Source organism: Mesoplodon densirostris, chromosome 12 (genome assembly GCF_025265405.1).
Source record: "Mesoplodon densirostris isolate mMesDen1 chromosome 12, mMesDen1 primary haplotype, whole genome shotgun sequence".
In the NCBI taxonomy this organism is placed as follows: domain Eukaryota; kingdom Metazoa; phylum Chordata; class Mammalia; order Artiodactyla; family Ziphiidae; genus Mesoplodon; species Mesoplodon densirostris.
Genome location: NC_082672.1, coordinates 103,170,275 through 103,184,499, shown reverse-complemented (window position 1 = coordinate 103,184,499; position 14,225 = coordinate 103,170,275). Strand labels below are relative to the sequence as shown.

The following is a 14,225-nucleotide window of genomic DNA, read 5'->3' as shown; positions in this document are numbered from 1 at the left end:
TTTTAAATAATTTTTAAGCTCTCTCTTTGTTCCTGGATTATAGAAATCCAATAGACTTTTGCATCTTGAGCTTATATCTAGCCATCTTGCTAATATTGTTTTTTTAGTAAGAGAGAGGATTTTCTTAGCAAAGAGGAATAAATGTAAAATTAAATAAAAATGTTATGGGTCAGCTCTGGTCAATAGAACTTTTCCATGATAATGGAAATGTTCTTAGTGCTGTCAAAAACTATAGCCATTAGTCACATATGTTTTTAAATTTTTAAATGTAAGTTCAATAAAATTAAAATTTAAGTTCCTAAGTCAAACTTGCCCACATTTCAAGTATTTAATAGCCACTTGTGACTAATGGACACTATACTGGACATTGTATCTCTAGACTATTAAACTGTGAAGCCATGGAGTCCCGGGATTTTATCTTTGTCAATGGCATAGTGAGATCTTTCATGTGACAGTTATTCTGTTATTAAAAAGAGAAGTTACTTAACCTAGTCATCCCCAACTTTTTGAAATAATCCAACATAGCTTTCACCATCCATGAATTTCTTGAATCATATTTATGTTTCTAAGCTATTTCTTGTGTCAAGTGTTCACTTTGTAGCAAGTTCATTGTCCTAAAATGGCACAAGAGGTTCCCTTATTCCTGATAAGCTGTGATTGGATGAAGAAGACCTTGTTACCCTGCCTATCTGGTTTTTATTATAATCAGATGTTAATCTGTATCAGTCTCCATATTCAAAATTCACCATCAAAATTATATGTTATTCACATGATGGTTGTCTTTATTTCATTTAGCTAGTATCATGACCTTATAAATGCAGTTTGGGTCATTTTCTCCTAAAATATCATATTTATCCATGTGGAAATACATCTCCTACTTCTTTGCCCCCTTTAAACTCTTCCTGTAATTTAATCCTCATGAGCTTTATTTCCCCTAATTTTAATTACTTAATATTTTGTAAACCATTTAAGAGATCACTGGTATGCTCTTTTTTTCAATCATCTATACATTTAAACAGTGTGTTGCAATAAGAAATAGTACTGGTAATCAGAAGACTAGAGTCCTAGTTTTACCCATAAAAATGAACTATATGTGCATTTAAATAAGGCTTGTATAAGTTTTATTCTGATTCTAAAATTGTTATGATTATTTAGAAAATTATGTTTGAAATATGACATTATTCAAAACCAATAGAGGTTTGAAATCTATTAAAAATCTACAAAGAATTCAACTAGTTCACCTTTTTCCCTGATTTGATATTCAACTGTAATCCTTCATCTTTCACTTACAGCATGCTGTAGCTGCTGTTGACACAAAGACAAAATATAATGTCTAAGTATTGTGTACTTGTTTTTTAAATGAAGACTTTTGTTTAAAATTGTCTTTTACATAAATTCTTGATTCCCTTTTCACAACTTTTCCATTCCCCATGCTACTGCAATCAATCACTCATGATAGAAAATTATTCTCTTTTCTGTTTGCTAAAGCTCTTTTTAAAATACCAAGTTTCAAATGATCATCAATTCAAGAAACTTTGGAAAATGAACTTCATAATTTCCAGAATGAATATTTTGTTTCACTGGCTACCAGGACACCATCCTCTCCTAGATTTCTCCCCTCCTCACTCACCATTCCTTGGAAGTCTCCCTTGGTGATGCCTCTCCTCCCTCAAAGTCTGTTAGAATGCCCTAAGGCTCATTCCTGGCCCCCTTCACTCTCCATCTACCTTAACTACTCATGAGTTTTAATCTAGTCCCATTACTTTAATGGGAAGATGACTTATGACTCCCCAATTCATACTTCTAGCCCTAACCACTCACCTAACCTCCAGACTCCTAATTCCAATTTCCCACTAAACATCTCCAATCTATGCATACTAGACATTTCAAACTTAGCAAATAAAACTAAATATTTTGCTTTGATCCATCCATTGCACTCCAGTTTTTCCTGGCTCCATAACTCATCCAGTTGCTCAGGCCAAAAATGTTAGATTCATCCTTAAACTCTCACTTTCCCACAATTCCTATGTCCAGTCCATCAGAAATTCTTGCCAGTCTAACTTGAAAATACATCCTGAATCCACCTACCTCTCACCTTACTCTTGCCATCTTTACTTACTCCAAGCCATCATTGCTTGCCTCATCTAATGCAATAGGCAGCCTCTTCCACAACCTCCTTGCTTCTTCCCCTCTTGCCCCAATCCTTATAGTCTATAAGCAATACAATAGCCAGAATAATAAAAAAAAAACACCATAAATCATATCACATTATTTTGCAAAACCCGTTCCCATCACTTTAGAATAAAAATTAAACTTCTTACGTGTCCTACATGCTTTATTCAGTATTTCTTCTGCCCTACTCTCCAAGCTCGTTTACTACTGCTATTCTCTCACACACACATCCAGATTTTCTTTCTGCAGTGGCTTTCCCAACATCAGCGCCTTTGCACTTGCTATTCCCTACAACCTGGAAGATTTTAAAAATCTGTAAGATTCCTCCAAGCAAGATCTTAGAAGGTATTTACATTTCATTTTGTAGAGATATTTGGTAGAAGACATTTTTGCAGAAGATAGATAAATTTTACTTTGGCGGCTATCACACATCTAGCAATTTCCAAGTTGGTTAAATAACAAATGTGAATTGATGAAGCTAAAATAAAAGAACTGCAGTTGGTGAGACCTACGTGTTTTAAACCGTGAACTTTGAGGAATTGTAGACATGCAAACTACACCATGGTTTCCGTGTTAATGTGTGAGAATTAGCTAAGGTATTTTCCAAATACTCATTACTCTCTAAAGAGCTTCTGAGCAGGAAATCAGAACAGGGCCTGTGGACCTGAATTTTATCTAGTACCACAGTTGATTCTGTTGCAGATGGTTTTCAGTCAGCCCTTTGAGAGACACCAAGCTGGGGTATTTGCCCAGATATGATTAGCAAAGGTCATGCAAGTCACCAATGAGATACAATCGAAAATCAACAAATGACCGAAAAGAGTGACAAAAGAAGAAGAGGATCCAGTAGGACCAGTAGAGACGCTATCCCAAGCACTCTTGGCTAGGAGTTTTACAAATCCATTCATATAAATGGACTGATAGTTAACAGCCAAATGGCACTGCATATTTTTTTAAGTTGCTGAGTATTAAAGTGTATGGCTAAGCATCATAAGTTTCGTTAAATTATATTTTGGTTGCTATAAAATTAGGTGTACATTGTGTGTCATAGATGTAGGGATATAGATGTGTAAATATATGTCGTTGTTTCAGTTCCTCAGCTGATACTTCATAATGTCTTTGTAACTTCTAAATGAAGGACCTCTTCAAATATTGTTTAGAAAAAAAAGATACCTGTTCATCCCTGTCCACCTCCCTTCATCCCCTTCCTTGTCCCTTCCCTTCTTTTTTTTATATCTTTATTGGAGTATAATTGCTTTATAGTGTTGTGATCCCTTCCCTTCTTGAACAAATCAGTCCATTAAGTGAGGTAAAATAACCTTTGTCAACATGGGGTAGGTGGGCATTCAAGGAACCACATGACTTGGCATTGGGTCTCAGAGTCTGAGAAAGGGGAGAGGATGTCTGCATAAGGGAGCCTGGAGTTGACTGCTGAAGTCTGATTCGTGTGAAAGGGCATCCACGTGAGGAAGTGGCCTTGGCAACCACTCTGTACAGATAGTCATAACCCGTGCCAGGTGGAGAAAATGTGTGGATGGGAAAGTGGCAGCTACAAGAATTTACTTAAATACAGGAAGATTGATCAAATAAGTAAGGATATTAAGGATATGGTAATCAGTGTTATTTTAATATCTGTGGAGGGAGTTAAAATATGAAAAGGGCAAAAACTAGAATGAAAGTGTGTTGAAAGGGAATGGAGGATGTTAATGTGAACACATGATTTTCAATATAGAGACATTATAGAAATAAACATAGACAATATGTTTGCATATGTTTATGAATGTGCTTGTGAATATGTGTAAGTGGTTATGAATATGTGTTTTCATATGTGTGTATGTATATATGTACCTAAATCCCCTAGCTCTGCCTATTGAGAGTACCTGGGACCACTACTTCCCAAGAGCAATGAATATGAATACACCTAGTGTCCAGATCTTGGTTTCTAAATACAGCTCTCCAACTGAAGGAACAAAAGCTCTTTGGAGAAATGGCTGATTCTAGAACCACTACAGGGAAAATATAAGATGACCCTAGAACATATTATTGTTTCAAGAAGTAAGGGATCAGCCATAAAAAGAAACGAAATCGAGTTATTTGTAGTGAGGTGGATGGACCTAGAGTCTGTCATACAGAGTGAAGTAAGTCAGAAAGAGAAAGACAAATACCGTATGCTAACACATATATATGGAATCTAAAAACAAAAAATTGTCATGAAGAACCTAAGGGTAAGACAAGAATAAAGACACAGACCTACTAGAGAATGGACTTGAGGATATGGGCAGGGGGAAGGGTAAGCTGTGACAAAGTGAGAAAGTGGCATGGACATATATGCACTACCAAACGTAAAATAGATAGCTAGTGGGAAGAAGCCACATAGCACAGGGAGATCAGTTCGGTGCTTTGTGACCTAGAGGGGTGGGATTGGGAGGGTGGGAAGGAGAGCGATGCAAGAGGGAAGAGGTATGAGGATACATGTATAACTGATTCACTTTGTTATAAAGCAGAAACTAACACACCATTGTAAAGCAATTATACTCCAATAAAGATGTTAAAAAAAAAAAAAAGAAGGGAGATATCACAGAATAATTGGGAAACATCAAAGGATATAGAAGCCAAACTGAAGGGGTTTCCACTGGACACATCTTGAACAATCTAAGCCTCAAAATAAATAATGGTAGAAACGTATTATAGTCAATTGAATAAAATAGGAGTCTATGAGTTCATACTGATTTAAATAATTAAATTGAATAAATTATGTTTGATGAGGAACAGGATATTTACATAATTACAAAGTGCCTTACCACAAAAATTATTAATAATGAAGGAGAAAAAAATAACTTTACAATGGAGAAGACTGGGTGATACACCTTAATCAAATGAGTAACATAATATTCCAGTAAGGTTACAAGTTAAAAGTTGGCCGAAATTGTTTGATAGGAAGCAGTGAGAAGAGCAGAGCTTCACCACTGTGTTATTCCTGCCAACGACACATATCCTGAATAATCATGAGACAAATACAAACAGCTAAATCCTACAAAATAACTGATCCGTATTCTTTAAAATTTTCTAGTTCATGAAATTCAAGGGAAGCCTGAGAAAATTTTCCAGATTAAAAAACTAAAGAGACAGGACAGCTAAATGCAACATGTGACACTGGGCTGATCCTTTTATTATGAAGGACATGATGGGGATAATTGACAAAACTTGAAAGGGGTCTGAGGATTAGTAGCTCTGTGGTCATGTGTCAGTGTTAATTTCCTGATTTTCATGATTATATTTGGATATATGTTTGTAGGAAATACTAGAGGATTTGGAGGAGACATTGCATTGTGTTGGCAACTACTCTCAAATGGTTTGAGAAATAAATTATTTTTATTGTCATTTCAATCTTTCTTTAATTTTCGAGATTGTTAAAAGAAGGCAAAGAAAGAGGAGAAGACCCCTGAGTCAGGTAACCCTCCTTTTCCTGGCGACTCCCATAGTTAAAAGCTCAGTTTACAATGGTGGTCAGTTTTTCAGTCTATTTGTGCTAATTTCTGTTACTAACAACATAGCATCTTATTTTCCATTTGAGGTTTTTGGATTTTTCCTAATTATGCTTTTGCTTTTTATTCTATCAAATGTCTATGAATTTGATAAAGTCCTCGGTATTAAAACAAAATCAGAAAGAGTCATAAAAATAAAAGTAAGTTCTTGGAGAAATTTATAAATTTCTACCTGCATTCAAATTGGAGTAAGTTGGCAAGAAATTTTTAAGGGGAAAATACTATAAGGAGCACTCCCATTCAGAAACTCAAAATGGTTGCACATGTTTATCTTGTAAGAGGTCTGTGATGAAACAGCAGGATGAAGGCTATATGTCCAAACTTAAATGCAATCTTTTAAATCACCTTTCATGTCAGGCCATGTAAGAACTGGGCAATTCAAGAAGTAAATTAAAACAATTCTTACTTTCGATAATTTCTTAGGTCAACACTTAGAATAATGAAAAACTTATCTTTAACTCCAAGAAATCTGGACAGTTATTAAAGCAAATGTGTTGTCCTACTGGCCTACACCTGGTCATAAACAGCAGTACGACTTCAGAAAACCTTGGACACTGAGTGGACCTTCTAAATATAGCTTTTTCTTTCTTATAAAGGTGTTTTACAAGAATGCTATTTTTTGTGAAAATGTGGCCTTTATAAAGGGTACACTAAGGTGTGTGACTTTTAGACCTGGAAAAGATTTGAAATATTTTCTTAGCCTGGGAATCCACATTTTAGAGGCATAGAAAGAGAAACCCAATGAAATTAAATATTTTGCCCACCATCAAATGGCAAACAAGTAATAACGACAGCACTCAAGCCTCTGTCTTCTAAATCCATTGAATGCAGCATAAATAGATTGCAATAACTGCTTATTTTCATTGTCCTCAACACTACATTTCTTCTGTGCCTTATCCCTCTTCTTTTAAGAGGGATGACAACATTATCTGCAAACTTTATAACTATTTTTTTTTTAATTTTGCTGTTTTGTAACTCATTTTTGAAAAATTCTGTTTCTATGTTGAAAATGTGTAAGGACATTTACCTTCTTTCTTGAAACACCTTTGCCTGCATTTATCACATTTTATTGTTGAACTATTGTGTAGCAATAAGTACAAAAGGGCGTCTAGTAGAGGAGATAATGTCGGAGGCAACAAGGTGTATGTATGGGGGGGTCGGGGTTAGAGTTGACATACCTTAAGGGAGATGAGGAGAGGGAAGAGAATAGAAATTTTATTTATTTGAAAAAATATGATGGCAAGTTAGACGATGTTTGGCTAAACTTAATACAATATAGCTTTCCATAACTTAAATTCCGGGTTAACTTCCACTGTTTACATTGCCACAGACTAGGGAATAAACAAAGCCAAAAGATTTTTGGTACCACCATTTTGTGTTAATTTCATAAGGATTTCTACAAGACTTTTTAAAAATAAATTGAAGAACGAAAGTCTTGTCTTTAGCTTATTTTCCCTGCATGCTTGCACTTTAATAAGTTGATAAATGACATTTAAACTCAATAGTTATGATTAATTCTGTCCCACAATTTTTAAAAGCACTGGGGATTGTGTGCGCATGCATGCACGCACCTTTACAACCAGTAAAATAAAGTTCTTGATCAAAAAATTATTATCACTTAGACTATTGAATAAAATCAGATATGATAGAGGGGCCAGCTGTTGGTAGGTTTAAAAGTCACCCTAGGTGATTAATTCATGCAGCAGTGTTGCACGTCTCTCTTTAGATGAAGCACTTAGAAGTATAACCAAGCATGGCTCTAATTTCATATCTGACACCTGTTTTATTTAGAGTTCTTTGGCAAGTGCTTGCTCTATGTGTTTTTATAGTCTTTGGTTGTGCTATAAAAATGTCAAAATTATGAATTAACAGATATGCAAAAGTGAAATCCTAGAAGATAGGATAAACATGAAGTCCTCTAATTATCACTCAAATAAGTTTGGTTGACACAGAACTGGGAATCAGATAAAAACATTAATAATTCATAATGCTGAAGTTAAAATCTTCTAGTTACAGTACAAAAGAAATCCTAATTTGTACCACAAGGTAATGAATTCAGTACTTTTCATTTGTTAAATATTTGCTTATTACCCTGCACCGTGCATATAACACTATTTCCAAATTTGGAGGGCAAACAGGAAAAACAGACACTCTCTACCCTCAAGTTGTTTATACTGCAGTCAGTGAAATTTCTCTACTTTGAGATCTTTTAATTCCTCAGTTCATTGTAACATCTTCTTCAGATGAATTGTTTTTTGTTAAAACCAATGTTTAGCACTTTAGTTTCTTCAATGTTCCTGATAGTGAAATAGTCATTATGCTAATTTCCAATATTAATTATAGAGTTGATGGGAGAAATGCTCAAGATTGATAGTAAAGTGATTTCGATAATCTACAAAATGTCTTGAGGTTTCCCAGATAACAACTTGTCTCCCAGACAAAAATGCACTTATTATTTATATTCCAAGCTTATAAAAATTTTTGTACTTTAATCATATAGAGATTTTACAACATCTTTTCATTCTCATTTTAAGATATTTTGTTCAATAGATTATCTCATTTTGAAACTATTGATTTATATATACATACTATGTAAATATTATATATTTCTCAATGACTAGATTAGTGCTTTCTTAACTACTTAATTTTGTTTAATTCATATTGTTCTTCAGCATTTCTTTTTTTTTTTTTTCCTTTTTGCGTTATGTGGGCCTCTCACTGTTGTGGCCTCTCCCGTTGCGGAGCACAGGCTCTGGACGCGCAGGCCCCGCGGCCATGGCTCACGGGCCCAGCCGCTCCGCGGCATATGGGATCCTCCCAGACCGGGGCACGAACCCGTATCCCCTGCATCGGCAGGCGGACTCTCAACCACTGCGCCACCAGGGAGGCCCTTCAGCATTTCTTTTACTCAGTGGAGCCTATCCTACTGACTTCAAAAAGCCTGAAAAATCTGAAAATCCCATTTGAAGTAACTGTATGGAAAATCGTTAAAATAACATATAATAATGGTAGAGAAGAAGAGTATTTAACATTGTGCTGAGATCATTCCATTAATAAAGAGATTAATCAATAATTCTAACATTCAGACATATAATAAAAATGAAAAATAATCATAATACTGAGCAATGACATTTTCAATAAAGGGAGATATTAAATATTGTATAGGAAACTAGTATCTGCAAAGCAGATAAGTTGGCAATGATTATACATATATTTAAAATATGTTGAAGCAGTCATAGACAGTTTTTCTTTTTGGCTGAAAAGAGGCATATTGCAGTGTTTAAGCACTACTTCAACTGGAATAGATATTTAGACACTATACAGAAAACACATGATTGCAGAAGAGCAGATATTAGCAGGTGTGTGAACGTGTATGTCTTTAATTAATGCATTTTCATTCATTCAAAAAGAAGAATGCCAAATTTACTTTAAAGGTGGCATTGTGATATGTTAAAGTTCCATTCTTAGGCTTTTGCTGCTGTTGCTGTTCCTTTAGTATTCACCAAAGAGTACCGTCCTGTCATTTATCCAAGTTAGAAATCTAGGAGCAATCCTAGGATTCTCATTATAGGGTCCACTACCTTCATGCTCCCCACTCAATAAGTAACAAATTCTTGGCTCTCCTATATAGGAAAGCTCTCTCCAATGTACGCCTGCTCTGTAACTCTCTGGGTCCAGCATCTCTGCCTCAGCCTCCCATTCAAGTCACTTCTAGTTCATTCTGTGCAGGGCCACTTTTAAACCTTCCTCAGTCCTAGGCAATTGCCCTTTTAGAAGCTTTACCCTAAATGTTATCAAATGCATTAATATGTGCCCAAGTCACATATCCAATATAATTTATAGATAACTATATGAAAGCTGAGTAACATTGCTGTTGTAGTAATATTAGTTGAAAATATTAATTACACAAGTTTTGATCTCAATTTTGCAGATTTTTTTTTCATATTCTGGAGCCATTTTTTTCAGGTGTCAAACAATTTTCTAAGTCCTTCTCAAACTCCTAGTCCCTAGTGAGTGTGCTTTTACTGTCACAGGGTTGAACAGCTCAGACAGCAAGATGTCTGAAGATGAAGACCATCACATGGTTGAGTAAATAAGGTACGTGGAAGATGGAATGCAAAGTGTTTGTAGAAAAAATATACAAATCAAGGAAGAAATTGCAGTGTCAATTAATATGATGTATATCAGATGATAGTATTAAAAAGCCAGGTTAAAATAAAATAACTTAATAATGTACATATTTGTCAGATTGTTCACTAGTGATATACTGCTCAGTGTAAGGTGAGAACCACAGATATTATCTTCTGGAAAAAAACCCTTTAAGCCCTAACAGATTCAGTTTATAAATTTCCTCTCTAATAAATGAGGAATAAAATAATTTACAATAAATTAATTATTTCCTCTTCTGAAGGTACTAATAACACAAATTCAGTCAGAAGATGGATCAAGTTTTTCATACATTTCTCTCATTTCACATTTTTTAAATAAATGAGACTATATTTTGTCTAATGACTACCAGAACAACTATCTGGAAACTGTGCCTTCATTATATGTGAGACAGTATTTTAGGAGATATAGATGTATATTTAGATGGAGATATAAATACATAGCACATATACACAATATTTAATAAGACACAGGAAATGTGGGATAGCTCCAGACTGCTACACCCTATGTTCTGAGCTGCTCCGAAATGCAGTTCCTTTTTTTTTTTTTTTTCTTAACATCTTTATTGGAGTATAATTGCTTTACAATAGTGTGTTAGTTTCTGCTTTATAACAAAGTGAATCAGTTATACATATACACATGTTCCCATATCACTTCCCTCTTGCGTCTCCCTCCCTCCCACCCTCCCTATCCCACCCCTCTAGGTGGTCACAAAGCACCCAGCTGATCTCCCTGTGCTATGTGGCTGCTTCCCACTAGCTATCTGTTCTAATGGGAGTTCTCTGGGCACAAAGAGCAGTATTTTCTGTAATGAGATTAGAAGAAAGGATTTGCTAATAATTGCTTCTATAGCAACTAAAAATCTTGGAATCCCACCTTTCAGCATTTTGAAAATCTTAAAGGGGATGTTGTCAGTAACAGAAAAATTGAAGACTGATAATGTATTTAAATTAATCATTCTTTAAATTCATCTGCCCATTCGCCTTTTAAATTGATTCATGCTTCTCAGAAAATAAAATATGCTAATCCATATATCATTTTTCCACTGCGTAGAGCAACTATATCTAAAAACAAAAATACTATTTTACTTTCCTTTACTATATTCCTCCACAACTTGTGGTGTACTTTCATATCTTCTTTTCATTCTGCTAGTGAGATATATATACATATACGTATATATACACATAATATTTAGATTTTAGATATTTGCATTATGCAGGGCAATCCATAAGATGGATAGATGCTTAGTATTAATACCATTGAATACAATTTTCATAATTTTATACTTTAATTACTTTTGAAAGGGTAAAGCAAGGGTAAAGCAAATTCGAAATGAAAAAAGGTGACCAAGCTGGCATTTTTCATTTCAGACTTTATATTTGGACTACTCAGTGGGACAGATTATAATAACAAAATTTTGCTTTTGCAGGGAGGTCAATCTTTGCTTCTGCATTGCCTCATCTCTTTTAATCCCATCCAGTTTATTTTTCATCTCAGAAACTATATTTTTCATCTCTAGGAACTCAATTTGGGTTATTTTTAGATCCTCTATATGTCTATTTAAGATGTTGATGCTTGCCTTTAACCTTTTTGAACCTATGAAAATTAGTTATAATAACTGTTTGAATGTCTTTGTTTACTGATTGTACCATTTTTCAGTGTCTTTTCATTAATTAATTTTTCTCCTTGTTATGGGTTATATTTTCCTTTGTCTTTGCATCCCTGGTAATTCTAGATTGCATGTCAGATATTGTGAATTTTACTTTACTGGTTGCAGGGCGTTTTTGTATTTTTTTAAATATTTGTAACTTTGCTCAAAGAGGTAGTTAAGAAATAGTTTGATCATTTTGAGCCTTCCTTGTAAGCCTTATTAGGTTGCAACTGAAACAATTTAGTCTAGGGCTAATTTGGTCCCACTACTAAGGCTATACCCATTGAATACTCTGTGTATTGAATACTCTAGTTGATGCTGCATGTATTAAATTATATCAAAACATATTTGTATAATCTTAAAGCAATAAATGCAACACATAAAAATATTTAAAAAATTTTAAAATTAACTTTTATTAAATAAAACAAAAATGTTTTCTTCTAGTAACTGTAGTATTTTAACATATTTAAATACTGTATCCCTATGAAATTCATTTTGTTAATAAATATGAAAAGAGAATCCACCTTTATTTTTTACAGGTGACCAGGGACTTGTTCAAACACCAACATTTAACTGTATTACAGAAAACATTATGCCACTGGTTTTTATGGGTTATCATTATAATTAACAGTTTTATACAACCGTTGTCTTGTGCTGTTTGTTGTTCAATGTCTAAAATTATTGTTTAATATATATTTTTTTTTACTTTTAGCAGTTTAAGCCAGGAGAGTAAATCCAGTTCCTATTACTCCATCCTGTCCAGAAGCACAGGTCTTAAGTGAAATTGAATACCAAAGAAACAGTTCCAAATTTTACAACGGATCTATCACTGGTTGTTAGCATATCTTCCCACACCCAAGACACCAAGATAACTTCTACTCACTGTTAAAGCTTTATGATGAGCAAAACTTCCACCACTGTGCTTCCTTAGCATGTGAGTATATTTTTAATTTACTGGTTATATATATTCTCTAATTATCCATTACTTTGTCCTTCTTTTTGATTAGATATTGATATCCACATGTTCTTTTCTAATAGCTCACAGAAATTTCTCTCATTAACAACACCAATAGAAATCACAATAAAAATCGCCTTGGGGGACCAAATTTATATCACATTACCAAGTTTTTAATTTGCTCCCATAAAACTTCTGCAAAATACAACCACTATCTATCATCAGTATCATTAGAACAAAAACAAGGCATTCTAATCTCAAAAGCAAAATATTTTATTTAACTTAATAAATTTCACATTATAAAACTTTTCTCATAGCAGCATCCTTAATTCCTCAGTATTCACTAATATTGGGGGATTTTTCTTTCAGTTATTTGAGACTAAGGATGATTTTATTCATCTCTACAGCCTGGTACATATATGCACAATGTTTGTCAAAAGGTGGATATTCAAAAAAATTCTTGACTAAATTATGGTAATTCATGTGATCAGTTCTGCAGTTCTTAAAACTTTAAATTACTTGTTAATTCTAAGAGAAAGTCAGATAATTTTTAGAAGGATTTCCAAACCATGCTAAAGTGTCAGCCTTCATTTCCTTGTCTGAGGGAAACAGGATAGAAATAGATGGTTTTAAAGTTCTCCAAGCTTCTGTGTCCTTTATACATCCACAATTTTAATCCTTATCATTTTCAAGATTTGCTAAATTATTTGAGGTGATCCATTCTCTTATTAAAGTTACATATTTTATGGCACATACTGAGCATATTAACAAATAACCTACTGATAAATGACAATGCCCATAACACCAGGTTAATCTGATTTCCATGAAATGAGCTGTAACTTCAAGAATATTAATTCATCTAATAAGGGTGATGATTTACATAATGTTGCCTAAAATATTTCTCTTGATTATTTAAGAGAGTTTTCCTAGGGGTAAATAGCTGGGAAGTCAATAGAAAAAAAATACAACCATGATTAATTTAATTCCAGTCTAAAGGACTCCATATATAATGTATTTGAGAAAACCAAGTCACTATTATAGATTCAGATAAATGGCTGTATATATGAGATATTTTTAATGTAACCCAAATTATAAGAAATAGTTTTTTGGTATAGAAGCAACCACTCTTTTACCTAAAGGAAACTATAAAATCTGAGTTCATTGTAAATTTGCCTCATTGCCCTCTGTTAGTTTGTGCCTGCCCCATCCTTAGGGGCCCAGTTAAGGACTATTGTATCATCCATACATCAGAAGAGGATGTCTGTGTTCTATGTTGATAGTCAGTCTAAACAAATATTTATACAGTTGAGATCAGAGATATAAAATGTCAGTTCCAAATCCACCCATGATGGCACATATACCAGACAGATGACAAAGGTTATAAAGGCCTGTGAAATACTTGAATCATATTTTGCAACCCTTGAAAGAATTCAAGTCGGAGATTAGCAGAAACCAGGCTCAGTTCTGTCCATAATCCCCTTTATCTGTCTTCTAGCCAACAAAATGAAAACCTGAAGCCAAGCTGACAAATAGAGTGTGAAGGGCCTTCTACTGCATTTAAGAAAAAACTGAGACTTGCTATAGGTAAAAATTATCTTTTCTATTACTATTATTGTTGATGTTGTTGTTATTCATAGAAATAATGAAAAAAAACCTAAATAACATTATTCTGCTGGATTCTTTATGTAACACAATAAATTAACTCGCTTCATATTACACTGGGCATATAACATGA

At 34.0% G+C, this 14,225-nt stretch overlaps 1 protein-coding gene across 1 annotated transcript in view; it reads left to right on the top strand.

The window, feature by feature from the left end:
• Positions 1-9,708, top strand: part of LOC132499915 (uncharacterized) — a 55,193-nt gene extending 45,485 nt beyond the window's left edge. The window contains exon 7 of the mRNA XM_060114579.1: positions 9,684-9,708. The gene's annotated coding sequence lies outside the window, so the exon portion shown is untranslated. The remainder of the gene's footprint in view (positions 1-9,683) is intronic.
• The last annotated feature ends 4,517 nt before the right edge of the window (positions 9,709-14,225 follow it).